The following is a 20,338-nucleotide window of genomic DNA, read 5'->3' as shown; positions in this document are numbered from 1 at the left end:
TGATAAGATAATCGCTGCCTTATGACATAAACAGAGTGATAGTGGGAGGAATATCTCCTCCAATAAAGCTGGGCCACAGTGGCATCATCCAGTGGGAGTAATTGATGTTCCATCTCCTCAGTGAAGCCCCACATCTTTATTCTCCTTCGTGAACACCTGGGGATGCTCATGGAACAACTCCTCTAACTGTTGCTTTTTACAAATTATTGTTCCTTGGGCAGAGCTTTGTGCACGGAAGAAAGAACAATTTTCTATAGCAACTTCACAAATCTTTGGTTAGGCACCACACATTAGGATGGATATCAAGGCCTTGGAGATGGTACAGAGGAGCTTTACCAGGATGATACCAGGGATAAGGAACTTAAGTTGTGTGGAGAGATTGTAGAAATTGGGATTGTTCTCCTTGGAGCAAAGAAGGTAAGGAGAGGTATTCAAAATTAGGAGGGGTTTTGATTGAGCAAGTAGGGAGAAACTGTTTCCTCTGGCAAGTGGGTCGACAACCAGAGGTGATGGATTCAAAATGATTGGCAAAAGAACTAGAGGGGAAATGAGAAATAACTTCACACAGTTGTTAAGAGCTGGAACGCACTACCTGAAAGGCTGGTGAAATCAGATTCCATAGGAACTTTCAAAAGGCAATTGGACATGTACTTGAAGATGACTAATTTATGGGGTTATGGGGAGAGAGCTTGGATGTGGGGCTAAATTGGGCAGCTCTTTCAAATAGCTGGCACAACAGGCTGAATGGCCCCCTTGTACGATAGCAAAATACTGCAGATGTTGGAAATCCGAAATAACAACAGAAAATGCTGGAAAAACTCAGCAGGTCAGGCAACATCCGTGGAGAGAAATTTGAGTTGACGTTTCGGGTTTGACCCTTCTTCAAAACTGGAGAGAAAAGGAACTAGATCGAAGGCAGGGCTGTGATCGGACAAAAGAATAAAAGAACCAAAAGAAGTAAAAGAGATTAGAAGCTAGACGAGATGGTAATAGGCTGTGATTAGGTGTAAAGTGTACTGGCAGGGCAAAAGATAGCTGCCAGGTGTGAGAGAGAAACAAAAGGAAAGGGGGGGGGGGAGGAAAGGAGTGGAAAAATATAAGTAAAAATGAAATAGGGGCCGAGGTTATGATCTGAAATTGTTGAACTCGATATTGAGACCGGAAGGCTGCAGAGTGCCTAATCGGAAGATGAGGTGCTGTTCCTCGAGTTTACGTTGAGCTTCCGTGGAACAGTACAAGAGGCCAATGACGGTGAGGTCCGAGTGGGAATGGAGCGGTGAATTGAAATGACAGGCGACCGGAAGCTCGGGGTCACCCTTATGGACTGAATGGAGGTGTTCCGCAAAGCGGTCACCCAATCTGCGTTTGGTCTCCCCAATGTAGAGGAGACCGCATCGTGAGCAGCGAATACAGTATACTAGATTGCGAGAAGTACAAGTAAATCGCTGTTTCACCTGGAAGGGGTGTTTGGGGCCCTGGACAGTGGGGAGGGGGGAGGTATAGGGGCAGGTGTTACACCTCCTCCGCTTGCACGGGAAGGTGCCAGGCGAAGGGGAAGGGCTGTTTGGGGTGATAGAGGAGTGGACTAGGGTGTCTCGGAGAGAGCGGTCCCTGCGGAATGCTGAAAGGGGAGGGGAGGGGAAGATACGTTTGGTGGTGGGATCACTTTGGAGGTAGCGGAAATGCCGGAGGATGATCCGTTGAATGTGGAGGCTGGTGGGGTGAAAGGTGAGGACAAGGGGAACCCTGTCGTGGTTCCGGGAGGGAGGGGCAGGGGTGAGGGCAGAGGTGCGGGAGATAGAACTGACACGGTCGAGGGCAGTGTCCACCACGGTAGAGGGGAATCCTCAGTTGCGGAAAAAGGAAGACATGTCTGAAGCACTGGTGTGGAAGGTGGCATCGTCGGAGCAGATACGGCGGAGGCGGAGAAACTGGGAGAATGGAATAGAGTCCTTACAGGAAGCGGGGTGGGAGGAAGTGTAGTCCAGGTAGCTGTGGGAGTCAGTGGGCTTGTAGTAAATATTGGTCGATAACCTATCCCCAGAGATGGAGACGGAGAAGTCGAGGAAGGGAAGGGAAGAGTCAGAGATGGACCATGTGAAGGTGAGGGAAGGGTGGAAATTGGAGGCAAAGTGAATGAAATTGTCAAGTTCAGGGCGAGAGCAGGAAACGGCACCGATACAGTCATCAATGTATCGGAAAAAGAGGTGAGGGAGGGGACCCGAGTAGGACTGGAACAAAGATTGTTCCACATAGCCCATGAAAAGGCAGGCATAGCTAGGACCCATGCGGGTACCCATGGCAACGCCTTTGATTTGGAGGAAATGAGTGGAGTTAAAGGAGAAGTTGTTCAATGTGAGAACAAGTTCAGCCAGGCGGAGGAGGGTCGTGGTGGATGGGGACTGGTCGGGCTTCTGTTCAAGGAAGAAGCGGAGTGCCCTCAGGCCATCCGGGTGGGGGATGGAGGTGTAGAGGGATTGTACGTCCATGGTGAAAAGGAAGCGGTTGGGGCCAGGAAACTGGAAACTGTTAAAGTGGCGGAGGGCGTCCGAAGAGTCGCGGATGTAGGTGGGAAGAGACTGGACAAGGGGAGAAAAGATAGAGTCAAGATAGGAAGAGATAAGTTCCGTAGGGCAAGAACAGGCTGAAACGATGGGTCTACCAGGGCAGTCCTGTTTGTGGATCTTGGGAAGGAGGTAGAAGCGGGCTGTGCGGGGTTGGGGAACTATGAGGTTGGTGGCAGCGGGGGGAAGATCTCCAGAGGAGATGAGGTCAGTGACAGTCTTGGAAACGGTGGTTTGATGTTCGGTAGTGGGGTCATGGTCCAGGTGGAGGTAGGAGGAGGTGTCGGAGAGTTGGCGTTCAGCTTCCGCTAGGTAGAGGTCAGTACGCCAAACAACAACAGCACCACCCTTGTCAGCGGGTTTAATGACAATGTCAGGGTTGGATCTAAGAGAATGGAGTGCTGCAAGTTCAGAGGGAGGTAGGTTGGAGTGAGTGAGGGGAGCAGAGAAATGGAGACGGCCGATGTCACGTCGGCAGTTAGCGATGAAAAGATCTAGAGAGGGTAAGAGGCCAGGGGGAGGGGTCCAGGTAGAATGGGAATTCTGCAAGCGGGAGAAAGGGTCAGTTGTGCGGGGGGAAGACTCCTGGCCAAAGAAGTGGGCACGGAGACGAAGGCGGCGGAAAAGGAGCTCAGCATCGTGCCGAGCTCGAAATTCATTGAGGTGGGGGCGTAAGGGGATGAAGCTCAGGCCTTTGCTGAGGACTGATCGTTCAGGGTCAGAGAGTGGAAGGTCAGAGGGGATAGTGAACACACGGCAGGGGGTGAGATTGGGAGAAAGGGGGTCAGAGGAAAGTGAAGGGGAAGAAGGTTCCGGAGGGGCGTTGGTGTCCAAGAGTTGATGAAGCTTGCGATCCTTGACATCGGAAAGGAAGAAGAAAAGTTTTTTGTTGAAGCGTCGGATGAGTCGAAGGATGAAGTGGAACTGAGGACCCGGACAGCTTTGAGATAGAGTGCGCCGGTGTTGCTGAAGAGAGAAGTCGAGTGTGTTCATGTGGCGCCGCATGGCGTTGAGCGTGGATCTCAGGATGCGGCGAGAGCAGTAGTTCGAGGAACGATGAATATCTTGGAGATATTTGTAATCCTGGGTGGATCCGAAGCACGAAGGGTGGAAGTTTAGTTGGAATCCACGTGGAGTAAGTCGGAACCGGAGACCTCCGTTCAGTCCGTAAGGGTGACCCCGAGCTTCCGGTCGCCTGTCATTTCAATTCACTGCTCCATTCCCACTCGGACCTCACCGTCCTTGGCCTCTTGTACTGTTCCACGGAAGCTCAACGTAAACTCGAGGAACAGCACCTCATCTTCCGATTAGGCACTCTGCAGCCTTCCGGTCTCAATATCGAGTTCAACAATTTCAGATCATAACCTCGGCCCCTATTTCATTTTTACTTATATTTTTCCACTCCTTTCCTCCCCCCCCCCCCTTTCCTTTTGTTTCTCTCTCACACCTGGCAGCTATCTTTTGCCCTGCCAGTACACTTTACACCTAATCACAGCCTATTACCATCTCGTCTAGCTTCTAATCTCTTTTACTTCTTTTGGTTCTTTTATTCTTTTGTCCGATCGCAGCCCTGCCTTCGATCTAGTTCCTTTTCTCTCCAGTTTTGAAGAAGGGTCAAACCCGAAACGTCAACTCAAATTTCTCTCCACGGATGTTGCCTGACCTGCTGAATTTTTCCAGCATTTTCTGTTGTTATTTTGAATGGCCCCCTTCTCTGCTGTAAGATTCTATGGGCGGGGGGGGGAAACTCATTAGCGACCATTTTGGGTCACTAACATTGCCTGGGTGCTAAATTTAGCGCCCGGTGAAAAATAGCGCTGGCAATCACTAACTTCAGTTTTAGCGCACCAAAAGTGAGGTGGAGCACTAATTCAAGCGCTCCACTTCCTTCTTGGAGCGCTAACCCCGAATATTGGGGCGGTGCATTCTGCAGTGCTACGCACTGGGCCACGTAACGCTGCTGCATGGAAGTGCTCCTCCCCTCATTAAAGGGGAGGGCCCAAGCCCACAACTCTGCGGGGCCCTACCTTGACCAACAGGGAGCGGCGGGCTGCCAGATTGCGGCACAGACCCCACGTTGAAAGAGGCAACACGCTACGACCAGTAAGTCAGCTGATTTTTTTTACCCCCGCCCGCTACCTTCCCTTTACATATCGCCCCACGAACCTCCTGCCGCTCCGTTCTCGCCCCCTGAATCAGTCGCTGTCATTGCCCAGTGCAGATTCGGGGGCGTGGGGCAATTTTGCAGGCGGGGCGAAAACGGGGCGCTGCGCACTGTGATAACGTCGTCATCGCCTGCGCAGTGGAGCGTGGCGCTACTGGTTACCGCCACCGCTGAACTCCCACTGAATTTAGCGGGAGTCGTTGGCGGCGCCGTGCCCGGGTGAAAAGTCATTGAAGGCGTTGGTGTTCGTTATGGAGTGACGGAGGGCAGTACTCTATTCGGCAATTCCCAGCAGGCCCTCGTCTCAAGTCTTCTGCACCATGTGGAGGGAGGTTGCCCAGCAGGTCTCGGGCAGTACAGTGGTTCCCAAGACCCCCACACAGTGCAGGAAGAAATTTAACAACCTCACTCGGGTGGTCAGGGTGAGTCAATGCTTCAACAAATGCTACATACCACCATCTGAACCTTAGTCTGCACACACTGCCCAAAGCACCACACCCCCAGCACTCACCCACCAACAATTTCTACCTACCAACTCTCACACCCACATCTCACACCTTGCACACAATGACAGCTATTCAACTATGGCAGGCACATCACCCAAACACATTGCTCCACACTCACTCACACACTTTTCTTTCCCTTGCAGGCCAAGATAGCTCACAACAGGAGGGAGCAGGAGCACACAGGCAGGGGACAAGCTGACACCCAACCACTGTCTGAGCTGGAGAATCGAGTGCTGCACATTATTGGGCGTCAGGTGGTTGGCGCCAAGGCCAGTGCCGATGTTTGACTCCCTTGGGGACAACAACAGTATGTTCGTCCCTTCTCCTTCTTCTCGCATCCCACTTCCCCCTCACCCCACAAGCGTCTCTCACTTTCCAGCTAATCATGCTGGCTGTATGTCTTTCTCCCTTCCTGCCCCCTCCACTCACCTTAACCCGACTCTTGTGTCTTTATGCTTTCAGATAATGAGCAAGCACCTGAGCAGCCTGTCCCTGAGGGCACCATAGACAACGAGGCAGGAGAAGCGGAGGAGGAAGAACACACCGCGTCACTGCAAGTCTCACCCGCAGATACCAGCTCAGATACAGGCACTACGTGTTCTTTAGAGGCTTGTATAGTAGTGGGATCTGCACAAGGTGAGTCACCGGGGACGAGTGGGCTGCAGCAAGGCCAGGGGGAAAGGGTAGCTCGGTGGCCAGCTCCCAGGAGGGTGAGTTCGCGCGCGAGTTCTGCTGCACAGGACTCCGATGAAGGGTGATGGGCATGCACATGGAGATGATAGGTGCAATGGCAAGGGTGCCCGACAGCCTCTCGGCAATGGTAAGGAGTGTGGAGGAGTCCGCCTCCAACATTACACAAGGCTCTGTGCACAACTTTGTTCCCATCATTTCCAGTCTGCAATGGATGGTAGACTCCCAGGGAGACTGTGGCGACCCAGACCTGATGCCGCATGTGATGGGCGATCTGGCAGCTTGCATTGCAGCACAGGCGGAAGCGGCGCAATGTCTTAGTGCTGTAATGCAATCTATGCTTGGTGCCATCCACTCAGACTGGACTCATGCAGTCTCAGATTGATGCCACGCAAGCTCTGACTGCTGCCATCATGGCTGGTTCTACCACCATCGACCGGGGCTTTCATGGTGTCGCAGCAGGCCAGCAATCTGTGCTGCAACAGATTGTTAGGGATGCTGAGGTGCTGCCCTGGGGGAGTGACAGTGGGTCAGTGAAGCTGGAACCTGCGGTCCTCTCTGAGGATGACAGCATTCCTGCTCCCACCACTGGCACTCCGCCATTGCCCTTGTCGCTGCCTGTCATCCAGCTAGCCCAGACTGCTGCCACCCATGCTGAGGTGGTGCAGTCTACAGCCGGGCCTTCTAGGCCCAGAGCTGGTCGAGGACGGCCTGCAAGGCCATCTGAAGTCTTCCGCACAGACACTCAGCAGCCTTCCACCAGACCTGCTGCAGCCAGTGGGCCAACACACCGTAGGAGCACTAGAGTAGGCAAAGGTACAGTAACGAGAGACACTAAGGGATTGCACAAGGGTGAATAGGTTGCTGTAAATGTGTTCACTGATTATTGATCAATTTATTAATTCAGTTTGGATTATTTTGTGGTGTCTCTCATTTCAGCTTTGCGCTGTGATATGACCTGCGACAGGGATGGAATGATGGGGATGTGGTGAGCAATGGGGATGTGGGGTTCAATTTATTGGAACTGCAGTCTGATGAGGTGGTCACAGACCGTCCTTCCGGAAGGCTGATTGAGTGGCTCCCTCTCCTCCTCGCTCCTCCTTGATCCACCTCCACTTCCTCCTCCTGAGGTGCTCCCGCAATCCCTGGTGGCAAGGGCTGGGCCCTCATGATGGCTAAGTTGTGGAGCATGCAGCAGACCACGAGGGAATGGGACACCCGCTCAGCCAAATACTAGAGGGCTCCTCCCGAGCGATCAAGGCAGCGGAACCATTGCTAGAGCACTCCGATGGTCTGCTTGATGATGTTCCTGGTGGCGGCATGGTTCTCATTATATGAGTGCTGCGCAGGGGTGTTGGGGTTGCAGAGGGGAGTCATGAGCCAGGTGGAGAGCGGGTAGTACTTGTCTCCGACCAGCCAGCTTGACGTGTTGGCTGGAAGAGTGCTGGCACACTGGTCTGGTGCAGGATGAAGGCATCATGGCTGCTGCCAGGATAGCGGGCATTCAAATTGAGGATTTGCTGTGTGTGGTAGCACACCAACTGCACATTGAGTGGTAGCCTTTGCAGTTACGGAAGATCTCGGGATTGTTATGCGGTGCCCGCAAAGCCACGTGGTTGTTGTCAATAGCGCCATGCACCATGGGGAATCTGGCTATCCTGGCAAAGCCATATGCACATTCGTCCTGCTTCTCTCTGGTGATGGGGAAGGAAATGTAGTCCCTTCTCCTACTGTAGAAAGCCTCTGTGACCTCCCGGATGCAGCAATGGATGGTGAACTGCGAGATGTTAGCTATATCTCCTGTTGCAGACTGGAAGGATCCACTGGCGAAGAAATTGAGGGCGATGGTGACCTTGACTGCCACTGGGAGAGCTGTGGTCGCCCTGATCTGAGGCTCCAGGTCTGATTGCAGGAGGTGGTAGAGTTCTGTGACCACATCCTTGGTGGTGGAGCCTTCTAATACACTCCTCACTTAATTGGAGGTAGGAGAATTGCTCTCGGAATAAATTCGGAGGGTAAGGCCTTTAAAAAGACAAATCTAAAGGCACTGTATCTGAATGCACGAAGCATTCATAATAAGATTGACGAATTAACAGCGCAAATAGATGTAAATGGATACGATATAATTGCGATTACGGAGATATGGCTGCAGGGTGACCAAGGCTGGGAGCTGAATATCCAAGGATATTCGATATTTAGGAAGGACAGGCAAAAAGGAAAAGGTGGTGGGGTGACGTTGTTAATAAATGATGAAATTAGAGCAAGGATATTGAGAGAGGATATTGGCTCAGAAAATCAAGATGTAGAATCAATCTGGGTGGAGCTAAGAAGCACCAAGGGGCAGAAAACATTGGTGGGAGTTGTCTATAGGCCTCCAAACAGTAGTAGTAATGTAGGGGATGGCATAAACAGGAAACCAGAGATGCATGCAACAAGGGTACTACAGTAATCATGGGTGACTTTAATCTACATATAGACTGGCCAAACCAAATTAGCAATAATACTGTGGAGGATGAATTCCTGGAGTGTGTACGAGATGGTTCTTTTAGACCAGTACATTGAGGAGCCAACTAGGGAACAGGCTATCCTAGATTGGGTATTGTGCAATGAGAAGGGGTTAATTAAGAATCTTGTTGTGCGGGGTCCTTTAGAGAAGAGTGACCATAACATGATAGAATTCTTCATTAAGATGGAAAGTGAAGTCCAATCAGAAACTAGGGTCCTAAATCTAAACAAAGGAAACTACGAAGGTATGAGGAGTGAGTTGGCTATGCTAGATTGGGGAGCTTGATTAAAAGGCATGACGGTGGATAGGCAATGGCTAACATTTATGGAACGAATGCATGAATTGCAACAGTTATACATTCCTTTCTGGCGCAAAAACACAAAAGGAAAAGCGGCTCAACCATGGCTAACGAAAGAAATTAAGGATAGTATTAGATCCAAAAAGGAGTCATGTAAAGTTGCCAGAATAAGTAGCAAGCCTGAGGATTGGGAACAGTTTACAATTCAGCAAAAAAGGACCAAGAGATTGATTAAGAGGGGAACAAATAGAATGAGAGTAAACTTTCAAAGAACATAAAAGCAGACTATAAAAGCTTCTACAAGTATGTAAAAATAAAAAGATTAGTAAAGATAAATGTAGGTCCCTTAGTCAGAAACGGGAGAATTTATAATGAGGAACAAGAAAATGGCAGAACAATTTATAAATAAAAAAAAATACTTTGGTTCTGTCTGTGGTAAACCACTTTTATCGTTACACTATAGTTATCACTGTTGTATTGTTATCACCGTTATCACTGTTGTATCACGATACGAGGTCGCCTCTTGTCGCGCTGTTATACCTGGGCTGACCACCTCCGACTCCGCCCATGGCTCCACCTACCTGCCCAGGTATAAAGGTAGTCGACTGGCTGGTATTCCTCCTTGTTGGACCCGATCACCCACGAGGGTGGGCTCTGTTATTTAGTCAATAAAAACCTTTAGTTACGTTCCTAACTCGTCGCTTTTTATTGGACGAATTGATAGGTATATCAATTTTATTGACTAAATTTTAAAGATGTCTACTACTGGCCAGCCAGAAGCCCTCCCAGAAGCACAGCCACACCAGCCGGCTTGGCTGCAAGCCCTCAAACCACCGTACCTGGATCTAAACCCACAGGCAGCAAACGCAGCCCTCAACTTCAAACACTGGCTGGACTGCTTCGAATCCTACCTGGAAGAATCCGGCGCCCCGCAGAGATCCAAACTAAGACTTCTGAACGCCCAAGCGAGCCCGAGAGTATACGCACTCATACAGGACACGACTACGTACGAGGCCGCTATCAACCTACTGAAACAGCAGTACCGCAGCCCGGTAAATTACATGTACACCAGGCACCTCCTAAGATCCCGCCCGCAACAGCCAGGAGAGTCTGTAGCTGAATTTTTACGGGCGCTAAGAGCACTCGGCAGGAACTGTGACTTTAAAGCGGTGACGGCTGTTGAAAATACGGAAGATAATATCCGCGATGCCTTTGTGAAAGGCCTACGGTCCGACTACTCACGGCAAAGACTGCTTGAAGCTAAAGACCTCGACCTGGACAAAGCTGAAGCCCTCGCTCTCTCCCTGGAGGTGGCCCATCAGGACCAGGAGGCGTTTTCCAGGTACTGCTCGCGACCCTGGGACTCGGGCCCGACCCCTACCGCAATACCCTTCGCAGCGCCGCCCCCGGGACCTACCTCAGCGTCGGCGTCCCGGACCCGACCGGGCCCGCCACCCCCGGTACCGGCTCCGACATCGGGCACCCGCGATCGGGCCGCCGGCTGCTTCTTTTGCGGCCAGGAGAAGCACCCGAGGTCGCGCTGCCCAGCCAGGAACTCTACCTGCACAACCTGCAGGAAGAAAGGCCATTTCTCTAAGGCCTGCAGGAGCGGATCTTCAGAGGCCAGCAGTGCCTCATGCGAACTGTGGGGGCGGCCATCTTCTTTCACGGCAACTGAGGCCAGTATCCCCACACGTGAGTCATGGGGGCGGCCATCTTTGATCAAGGCAACCGACCCCAATAGTGCCTCATGTGAGTTATGGGGGCAGCCATCTTCTCCGCCATTTTGTCCTACCTCGTGGGAGACGCCATTTTACCCACCACGCCCGACTGCCACCGGGCCCCCGGACCCGACGACCGCCTCGCCCGCAGACGACAACGACTCGCTTACCTACACGCTAGCCTCCGTCACTCTGGATCAAGCCCGCCCACACCACCTGTCCAAGTCGATGATGGACATCAAAGTAAACGGCCACGCCACGACCTGCCTGTTCGACAGCGGAAGCACGGAGAGCTTCATCCACCCAGACACGGTGAGCCACTACTCCCTCCCTGTCCTGCCAACGCGCAACCGAATCTCGATGGCATCGAGGTCCCACGCCACGGACATTAGCGGCTACTGTGCTGTGACCTTGTCGGTTAAGGGTACAGAGTATAAAAACTTTAAACTCCTCGTCCTCCCCCAGCTCTGCGCTGCCGTCCTACTAGGGCTGGACTTCCAATCCCACCTCCAAAGTGTAACCCTAGCATACGGTGGAACCCTAGCATACGGTGGACCCCTCCCCCCACTCACAGTCGACAACCAGCGAAGGTTAAACCGCCCACCGCGTAACACCTGCAGCCTATCCACCCTCAAGGTGCCGCCACCTTCCCTGTTCGCTAACCTCACCCCCGACTGCAAACCCGTCGCTACCAAGAGCAGGCGGTACAGCGCTGGGGACAGAGCTTTCATTAGCTCTGAGGTGCAGCGTCTCCTGAAGGAGGGCATCATCGAGGGGAGCAACAGCCCCTGGCGTGCCCAGGTTGTGGTCGTTAAGACCGGCGATAAAAATCGCCTGGTCATCGACTACAGCCAGACCATAAACAGATACACCCAGCTGGACGCATACCCCCTTCCCCGCATATCTGACATGGTCAATCAGATTGCACAATACCGCGTATTCTCGACCATCGACCTTAAGTCGGCCTACCACCAACTCCCTATCCACCCCGAGGACCGCCAGTACACCGCCTTCGAGGCGAATGGGCGCCTATACCACTTCCTTAGGGTCCCCTTCGGTGTCACCAACGGGGTCTCGGTCTTCCAAAGGGAGATGGACCGGATGGTTGACCAGAACGGACTGCAGGCCACATTCCCCTACCTAGATAACGTCACCATCTGCGGCCACGACCGGCAGGACCACGACGTGAATCTGGAGAAATTCCTCCGTACAGCCCAACGGCTGAACCTCACCTACAATAAGGAGAAATGTGTGTTTAACACCTCGCGCCTTGCCATCCTTGGCTGTGTAGTAGAGAACGGACTCATCGGCCCCGACCCCGAAAGAATGCGCCCCCTCATGGAGCTACCCCTCCCCCACTGCCCTAAGGCACTTAAGAGAACCCTGGGGCTCTTCGCCTACTATGCCCAATGGGTGCCCAATTATGCGGACAAAGCCAGACCCCTCATGAAGTCCACATCCTTCCCCCTTACGGAGGAAGCGTGCGCAGCCTTCTCCCTCATTAAGGGAGACATTGCCAAGGCCACTATGCACGCAGTGGATGAGTCCATCCCCTTCCAAGTCGAGAGCGATGCATCCGACTTCGCCCTAGCCGCCACCCTTAACCAGGAGGGGAGACCGGTGGCCTTCTTCTCAAGGACCCTACAGGGCCCTGAGATCCGACACTCGTCGGTCGAGAAGGAGGCCCAGGCGATTGTGGAGGCGGTACGACGCTGGAGGCACTACCTGGCAGGCAAACGATTTACCCTCCTTACCGACCAACGTTCGGTCGCTTTTATGTTTAATAACAAGCTGAGGGGCAAAATCAAGAATGACAAGATCTTGAGGTGGAGAATCGAGCTCTCCACCTACGATTATGATATCTTGTACCGGCCAGGTAAGCTGAACGAACCCCCCGATGCTCTGTCACGAATTACATGCGCCAGCGCGCAAAGTGATAGACTTCAGACCCTCCACAACGACCTCTGCCACCCCGGGGTCACCAGACTTTACCACTTCATTAAGGCCCGCAACCTGCCCTACTCCATCGAGGAGGTCAGGACCATAACCAGGAACTGCCAGACCTGCGCCGAGTGCAAACCGCACTTCTTTAGGCCGGACAGAGCAAGCCTGATCAAGGCCACCCGCCCCTTCGAGCGCCTGAGCATCGACTTTAAGGGGCCCCTCCCGTCCTCTGACCGTAATGTGTACTTCCTCAACATTGTTGATGAGTACTCCCGTTTCCCCTTTGCCTTCCCCTGCCCAGACATGACCAGTACCACGGTCATTAAATGCCTGAACGACCTCTTCGCCTTGTTCGGGTTCCCAAACTATATACATAGTGACCGGGGCTCCTCTTTCATGAGCGAGGAACTCCGTCAGTTCCTACTAGCGAGAGGTATTGCAGCAAGTAGGACCACCAGCTACAACCCCCAAGGGAATGGCCAGGTGGAAAGAGAGAACGCGACGGTATGGAAGGCCGTCCTCTTAGCCTTAAAGTCTAAGGGCCTCCCAACCTCCCGCTGGCAGGAAGTCCTCCCGACAGCGCTGCACTCCATCCGGTCACTACTTTGCACTGCCGTTAACGCCACCCCCCATGAACGAATGTTTGTTTTCCCCAGGAAGTCGACTACGGGAACCACTCTACCAACCTGGCTGACCTCTCCGGGGCCCGTCTTGCTGCGAAAGCACGTGAGGGCCCATAAAACAGACCCCCTGGTCGAAAGGGTGAACCTCCTGCACGCCAACCCCCAGTACGCCTACGTGGCTTACCCAGACGGGCGGGAGGACACTGTCTCCTTACGAGACCTCGCACCCTCGGGCACTCCGGAGACACCACCTTTACCCCCCCCCACCACCCCCCCAATTCCAGCCCAGGTAGACGGCATGCCGGAACCCCACGAGCCTTCGCCGACCACGCAGACACCAGCACTAACACCGGATAATGCAGCACCGCCGCTGCGACGATCGGAGAGGCTTACGAGGCCTCCGGACAGACTGACATACCAGAACTGGTAGTACACTTCACCCCGCCGGACTCAAATCTAAACAAGGGGTGAATGTGGTAAACCACTTTTATCGTTACACTATAGTTATCACTGTTGTATTGTTATCACCGTTATCACTGTTGTATCACGATACGAGGTCGCCTCTTGTCGCGCTGTTATACCTGGGCTGACCACCTCCGACTCCGCCCATGGCTCCACCTACCTGCCCAGGTATAAAGGTAGTCGACTGGCTGGTATTCCTCCTTGTTGGACCCGATCACCCACGAGGGTGGGCTCTGTTATTTAGTCAATAAAAACCTTTAGTTACGTTCCTAACTCGTCGCTTTTTATTGGACGAATTGATAGGTATATCACTGTCTTCAAGGAAGAGGACACAAATAACTTCCCAGAAATGCTAGGGAACCAAGGGTCTAGTGAGAAGGAGGAATTAAAGGAAATTAGTATTAGTAAAACAAATAGTGCTGGAGAAATTAATGGGACAGAAAGCCGATAAATCCCCAAGGCCTGGTAATTTGCATCCCAGAGTACTAAAAGGTAGCCACGGAAATAATGGATGCATTGGTTGTCATCTTCCAAAATTCTATAGATTATGGAACAGTTCCTGCAGGTTGGAGGGTGGCAAACATAACCCCGCTATTTAAAAAAGGAGGGAGAGAAAATAGGGAACTACAGGCCGGTTAGCCTAACATCAGTAGTAGGGAAAATGCTAGAGTCTATTGTAAAGGATGTGATAACAGGACACTTAGAAAATACAAATGGGATTAGACAAAGTCAACATGAATTTATGAAAGGAAATAGTGTTTGACAAACCTACTGGAGTTTTTTGAGGATGTGACTGGTAGAATAGATAAGGGAGAACCAGTGGATGTGGTGTATTTGGATTTTCAAAAGGCCTTTGATAAAGTCCCACATAAGAGGTTAGTGTGCAAAATTAAAGCACATGGGATTGGGGGTAATATACTGGCATGGATTGAAAATTGGTTAACAGACAGGAAACAGAGAGTAGGAATAAATGGGTCTTTTTCGGGGTGGCAGCCGGTGACTAGTGGGGTGCCGTAGGGATCAGTGCTTGGGCCCCAGCTATTCATAATATATATCAATGATTTGGATGAGGGAACCAAATGTAATATTTCCAAGTTTGCTGGCAACACGAAACTAGGTGGGATTGAGAGTTGTGAGGAGGATGCAAAGGGGCTTCAAGGTGATTTAGACAAGTTGAGTGAGTGGGCAAATACATGGCAGATGCGGTATAACATGGATAAATGTGAAGTTATCTACTTTGGTAGGAAAAACAGAGTATTATTTAAATGGTGATAGATTGGGAAATGTTGATGTACAGAGGGACCTGGGTGTCCTTGTACACCAGTCACTGAAAGCAAACATGCAGGTGCAGCAAGCAGTTAGGAAGGCAAATGGTATGTTGGCCTTCATTGCAAGAGGATTTGAGTACAGGAGCAAGGATGTCTTACTACATTTATACAGGGCCTTGGTGAGACCACACCTGGAGTACTGTGTGCAGTTTTGGTCTCCTTACCTAAGAAAGGATATACTTGCCATAGAAGGGAGTGCAGCGAAGATTCACCAAACTGACTCCTGGGATGGCAGCACTGTCGTATGAGGAGAGATTGGGTTGACTAGGCCTGTATTCACTAGAGTTTAGAAGAATGAGAGGGGATCTCATTGAAACATATAACATTCTGACAGGGCTAGACAGACTGGATGCAGGGAGGATGTTTCCCCTGGCTGGGGTGTCTAGAACAATGGGTCACAGTCTCAGGACACAGGGTAGGACATTTTGGACTGAGATGAAGAGAAATTTCTTCACTCAGATGGTGGTGAAATTGTGGAATTCTCTACCACAGAAGGCTGTGGTGGCCAAGTCACTGAATATATTTAAGAAGGAGATAGATAGATTTCTAGACACAAAAGGCATAAAGGGGTATGGGGAGAGAACGGGAATATAGTCATGATCATATTGAATGACGGAGCAGGCTTGAAGGGCCGAATGGCCTACTCCTGCTCCTATTTTTCTGTTTCTAGGGCGAAGTCGACTGCCAGTACAGCCCCCATTAATGTAAAGAAGTGTAGCACTTTTAAATGTTGTGAGAATAAATGTAACTAATTTTTAGCTGCCACAACACTCCTGATACTAAACAACCTTTAAATGCCTGAATGAATCAGTTTCACAATGTCAAACTGACAAGGAAGCAGTGAAACACCACTATCCTGACAGCTGCGACTCATTACTGAGGATCCCTTTAAGTAGTGCCTTGGAGCCGGCATCCGCCTGCTTGATGCCTCCTCTCCCTGTCAGGGCAAGACGCTAACGCAGGTGGTGAAAATGAATTTTACAGATCGGGCGCCCAGTGAGCATTGTACGCTCACTGACGTCACTATCTGCCTGATGTTGAAGTCCCCGGTGGCAGCTGCTGGCGGCGGTGCTACAAGGGGCTGGATTTGGCGGGCTGGATTTGGCGTGCGTCACTGGATTCGCCTCGCCCTGGCGCTATTGCATCAGCACATCGTTAGCGTCCCTGCCAGGCGCTAGCTGGAGGTGCTAACTAACTGAATATTTCCCCGTAATGGAAATCTGTATGGGGCATGCCGACCTCTGCGCCTGAATTCCCACTTCCATTACACTAGGCTCTGCATTGGGAGCACTCATTTATAAAATCTACTGCTTACTGACTTGTGTGTCTCTGGATAAGGTATTTGCATCCCCAATAGTCACTTGCTCCACGTTTGTGACAATCTATTGAAACCTCATTTGATGTAGCTGCTCCTTACATAATCTACGTAAGGAAGAATCCCTGTTCTAGTCTGTGGCTGAAGTTGTACTTCTTCTGTGCAAAGGTTAGCCCCACAATCAGCTTCAATTACTATTCAGACTGCTCCCAATGTTCTGCCTCCTGTAAACCAAAATTTAGAAATTATGCATGCATTTAATGGGATGATTGCCTTGGAGCTAATAATCTAGGTTATACTGAATATAGTATGGGATATCGAACGTATATTTGTCCATTTATAATGGAAGAGGAGGAGGAGCAGGAGGGATTAGATGGATGGAGAGTGAGGGCAGCAAATTTAAAGGATACAACCTTCAATATATTACCACCAGATCATTTTGAGTAGCGATGGGGAATCTGTGTAATAATCATCCAGGCTGCGGTCCAAACGTAGAGGTCAGGTACTGATGCATTCTTCAGGAGAGCTGAGAAATTTAACCAGCTTGACGGTGTGATGTGGCTATAGCTTTTGTTGCCATTGCTTGGATTCCCAAAGTGTAGGTTGCAATGGATGGACACATTGCTTTCAAGTTCCTGGGGGGGGGAATATTCAGTAGCTTAGCGCCTGCAGATGGCAGTAACAGGGCGCTGATACAGTAGCACCAAGGTGAGTTGAATCCCCCCCCCCCCCCCCCCCCCATTGTGAGGTACCTTCAACGCTAGGCAGGTCGTGACATCAGTGAGCGTGCAGTAGGCGCCCCCTCTGGAAAATTCATTGTCGCCACTTACCTTAGTGCCTCAACCAAACAGCGACAGGGAGAGCTGGTGTGCAACTGCAGGAAACCGGCTCCAGCAACATTATTTAAAGGCATCAGCATTAATCACTCTCGGCTGTCGGGGCAGGTTAGTTTCAGTGGGTTCTTGTCAGTTTCAGCCAGTGGAACAGTTTGTATGAGTAATTTTAAGCTTCTTTTGTATCAGCAGTCTTCTGGCAAGTGCAAAGTAGCTACATTTATTTATTTTTTAATTCGTTCATGATGTCGCTGGCAAGGCCGGCATTTATTGCCCATCCCTAAGTGCCCTTGAGAAGGTGGTGGTGAGCCACCTTCTTGAACCTCAGAGGGTAGTTGAGAGTCAACCACGTTGCTGTGGGTCTGGAGTCACATATAGGCCAGACCGGGTAAGGTTTCCTTCTCTGAAGGACATTAGTGAACCAGATGGGTTTTTACGACAATCCGGTAGTTTCATGGTCACCATTACTAATACTAGCTTTTTAATTCCAGATTTATTTAATTGAATTTAAATTCCCCAGCTGCCTGTGGTGGGATTTGAACTCCCGTCTACCGGTTATTAGTCCAGACCTCTGGATTATTAGCTCAGTGACATTAGCACTTTGCTACCATACCCATACTACAAAGTAGCTACATTTATTGCTCAAAGATTAAACTGCTAAACTTGGCAACATTATTGGGGGCTGTACTGACATGTCACCTCACCCTCCAGAATCTATGGTGGAGGGAGCGTAGGCAGCCAGAAATATGGGAACATTTGCGCAGAGGGATGGATGTCGGGGCTCTCACCAGGAGGCCTTACCCTCCGAGGTTATTCTGACAGCACTTCATCTACCTTCAATTAAGTGAGGAGCAGTGTATTAGATGGCTCCTCATCACTAAGGTGGTGGAAATCTGCCACCTCCTCCAAACAGACCTCCAGCCTCACAGCAGGATGACTTAAATCCCAGACCCCTTTTGCTCACCACCTGCCCATCATACCATCCCTGTGTCATGCCATATCACACTGTTCTCCTGGGTAAAAAGGTGAACTGAGAGAGACCACAAAATTTTGCAAACTCCTTGAATAAATTTATGCATAAACATATCACTCATATTCTAATAACTAATGACCCTTGTGCCTGCCATAGTTGAATAGCTGTAATTGTGTGCAAGGCATGAGATGTGGGTGTGAGCATTGGTAGATAGAGATTGTTGGTGGGTGAGTGCTGGCGATGTGGTGCTTTGGGCAGTGTGTGAAGCTCGTGGTACAGATGGTGGTATGTAGCATTTGTTGAAGCATTCAATCACCCTGACCACACGACTGAGGTGGTTCTGCCATGAGCACACCTGCTTCAGTCCTCTGGCTCCTTCTACTTGTTGTGCTTCTCCTTATTGAGGCTGCTGCACAGCCAGCAATGCTGAGAATGAGGTGCTGCATTATCAATGAGCCTCCCCTTTAAGTACTGGGAAGGCCTGTGGCAATGACGAGTTGCGATTAGACTGCACCTGATATTGGTCCACCCTTTGAGAGTAACGCCACTGAGCTAGGCATTTAAGACTTAATTTCGCACCCCAAACATTTCTTTGAGCAGTGAAAATGAATTTTGCATGCAGTCTAAAGCATTAGTGCATGGTGCTAATTCGCAAACTTTTCTAAAGATACCGCCCATTCCTGGGCTATAATTAATTTGTAGCCCCTAGTGTTAGCCCCATCAATTTCCTGAACAGAAAAGCGTTCCACTTGTTTAATGTTCAGATTTTATGTGGCCAGATGCAAAAGGGGAAAAATGCAGTATCGACCATTTTGGGGCACTAACTTTAGTGTCTGACGTTAATTCGTGCCAGTGACCGCGAAATTGAGTTTTAGCACCCCAAGAGGGAAGTGGAGTGCTAAATCAAGCACTTTACTTCCTTCTTAGGACACTAACGTCGGAGAGCGGGGCAGAAACTTCAGCAGCGCTACACACTGGGCCATGCAGCGTTACTGCATCCAAAGGCTCCTTCTCTCCCTTAAAGGGAAGGGCCACCACTGCAGGCTCCACAATTTTAAAAATACCTACCTGGACCACCAAGGCAGCCATAATCCCATGTGATCAGCCCGGCACTCAAGCAGAGTGCCGGTCTGATCAATCGCAGGCATGAACCTGCGGAAAAAAACTAGAACAGGAAAGGTAAGTTTTTTTTTCCCATTTACCTTGGCCACCTCGCCTTTAATCAGCACCCCCGAAGCGGCCGGCCGCCCAATGCACACCTCCTGCAGCTGTCTGTGTTTTCGACCAGTGCTGCTGCAGGGGGCGGAAGTCAATTTTGGGTTCGGGGCGATGCACATGGCGATGACGTCACGATCTTCGCGTGAAGGAGTTCCTGATGCAATGCCGTAGCACCGCCACGAAACTCCCGCCGAATATGGCAGGAGTCGAGGTCAACGCCGCACCCGGTTGCAAAACCATTTGCGCCCCGGCGGGGGCACTAATGAGAGGTGCAAAGGCACCCAATTTCACCCCCAAAGAATCTTACACATCAATACAAGATTACCTGAAAGTTGCCATGATATATTTGTCCTTGGGAATTCTGTACTCCCTGTGCTCTTCAAGGAAGATAACCATGTCAATGAATGGCTTATGGGTGATTAGGCATATTCTTTGCTGCCATGCATAATGATTGCTAAGATTTACAAGAACAGCAGCTGAGGAGCACTACAACAAGGCTCTAATCACGTAGTTATTGAGAACCCTTGGGTTCTTAAAGCAGTGCTTTTGTTTCCTCAATAGGACAGAAGGGGCCTTGTGCTATGCTCTGTGTCCTGATTATTTGTAGCCTGCTGCGCCCTGCACACCTTTGCCATCCAAAAAGGCCTGGTGGCCCTGGCTGTTTTGGAGATGACAGTACAATGAGGAAATCATCAGGATAACCACCACTCAGAGGACTTGTCAGTGACTGCTGTGAGGGCCATATGTACACCACTTATCAATAAAGTGTTTTAATTTGATAGCAAAATACTGCAGATGTTGGAAATCCGAAATAACAACAGAAAATGCTGGAAAAACTCAGCAAGTCAGGCAACATCCGTGGAGAGAAATTTGAGTTGACGTTTCGGGTTTGACCCTTCTTCAAAACTGGAGAGAAAAGGAACTAGATCGAAGGCAGGGCTGCGATCGGACAAAAGAATAAAAGAACCAAAGAAGTAAAAGAGATTAGAAGCTAGACAAGATAGTAATAGGCTGTGATTAGGTGTAAAGTGTACTGGCAGGGCAAAAGATAGCTGCCAGGTGTGAGAGAGAAACAAAAGGAAAAGGGGGGGGGAAAGGAAAGGAGTGGAAAAATGTAAGTGAAAATGAAATAGGGGCCGAGGTTATGATCTGAAATTGTTGAACTCGATATTGAGACCGGAAGGCTGCAGAGT

Source organism: Somniosus microcephalus, chromosome 2 (genome assembly GCF_052327205.1).
Source record: "Somniosus microcephalus isolate GS21.2 chromosome 2, FLI_Smic_1.0, whole genome shotgun sequence".
Taxonomy (NCBI): Eukaryota; Metazoa; Chordata; class Chondrichthyes; order Squaliformes; family Somniosidae; genus Somniosus; species Somniosus microcephalus.
The sequence above is the reverse complement of the archived record's forward strand: the minus strand, read 5'-3'. Positions refer to the sequence as shown.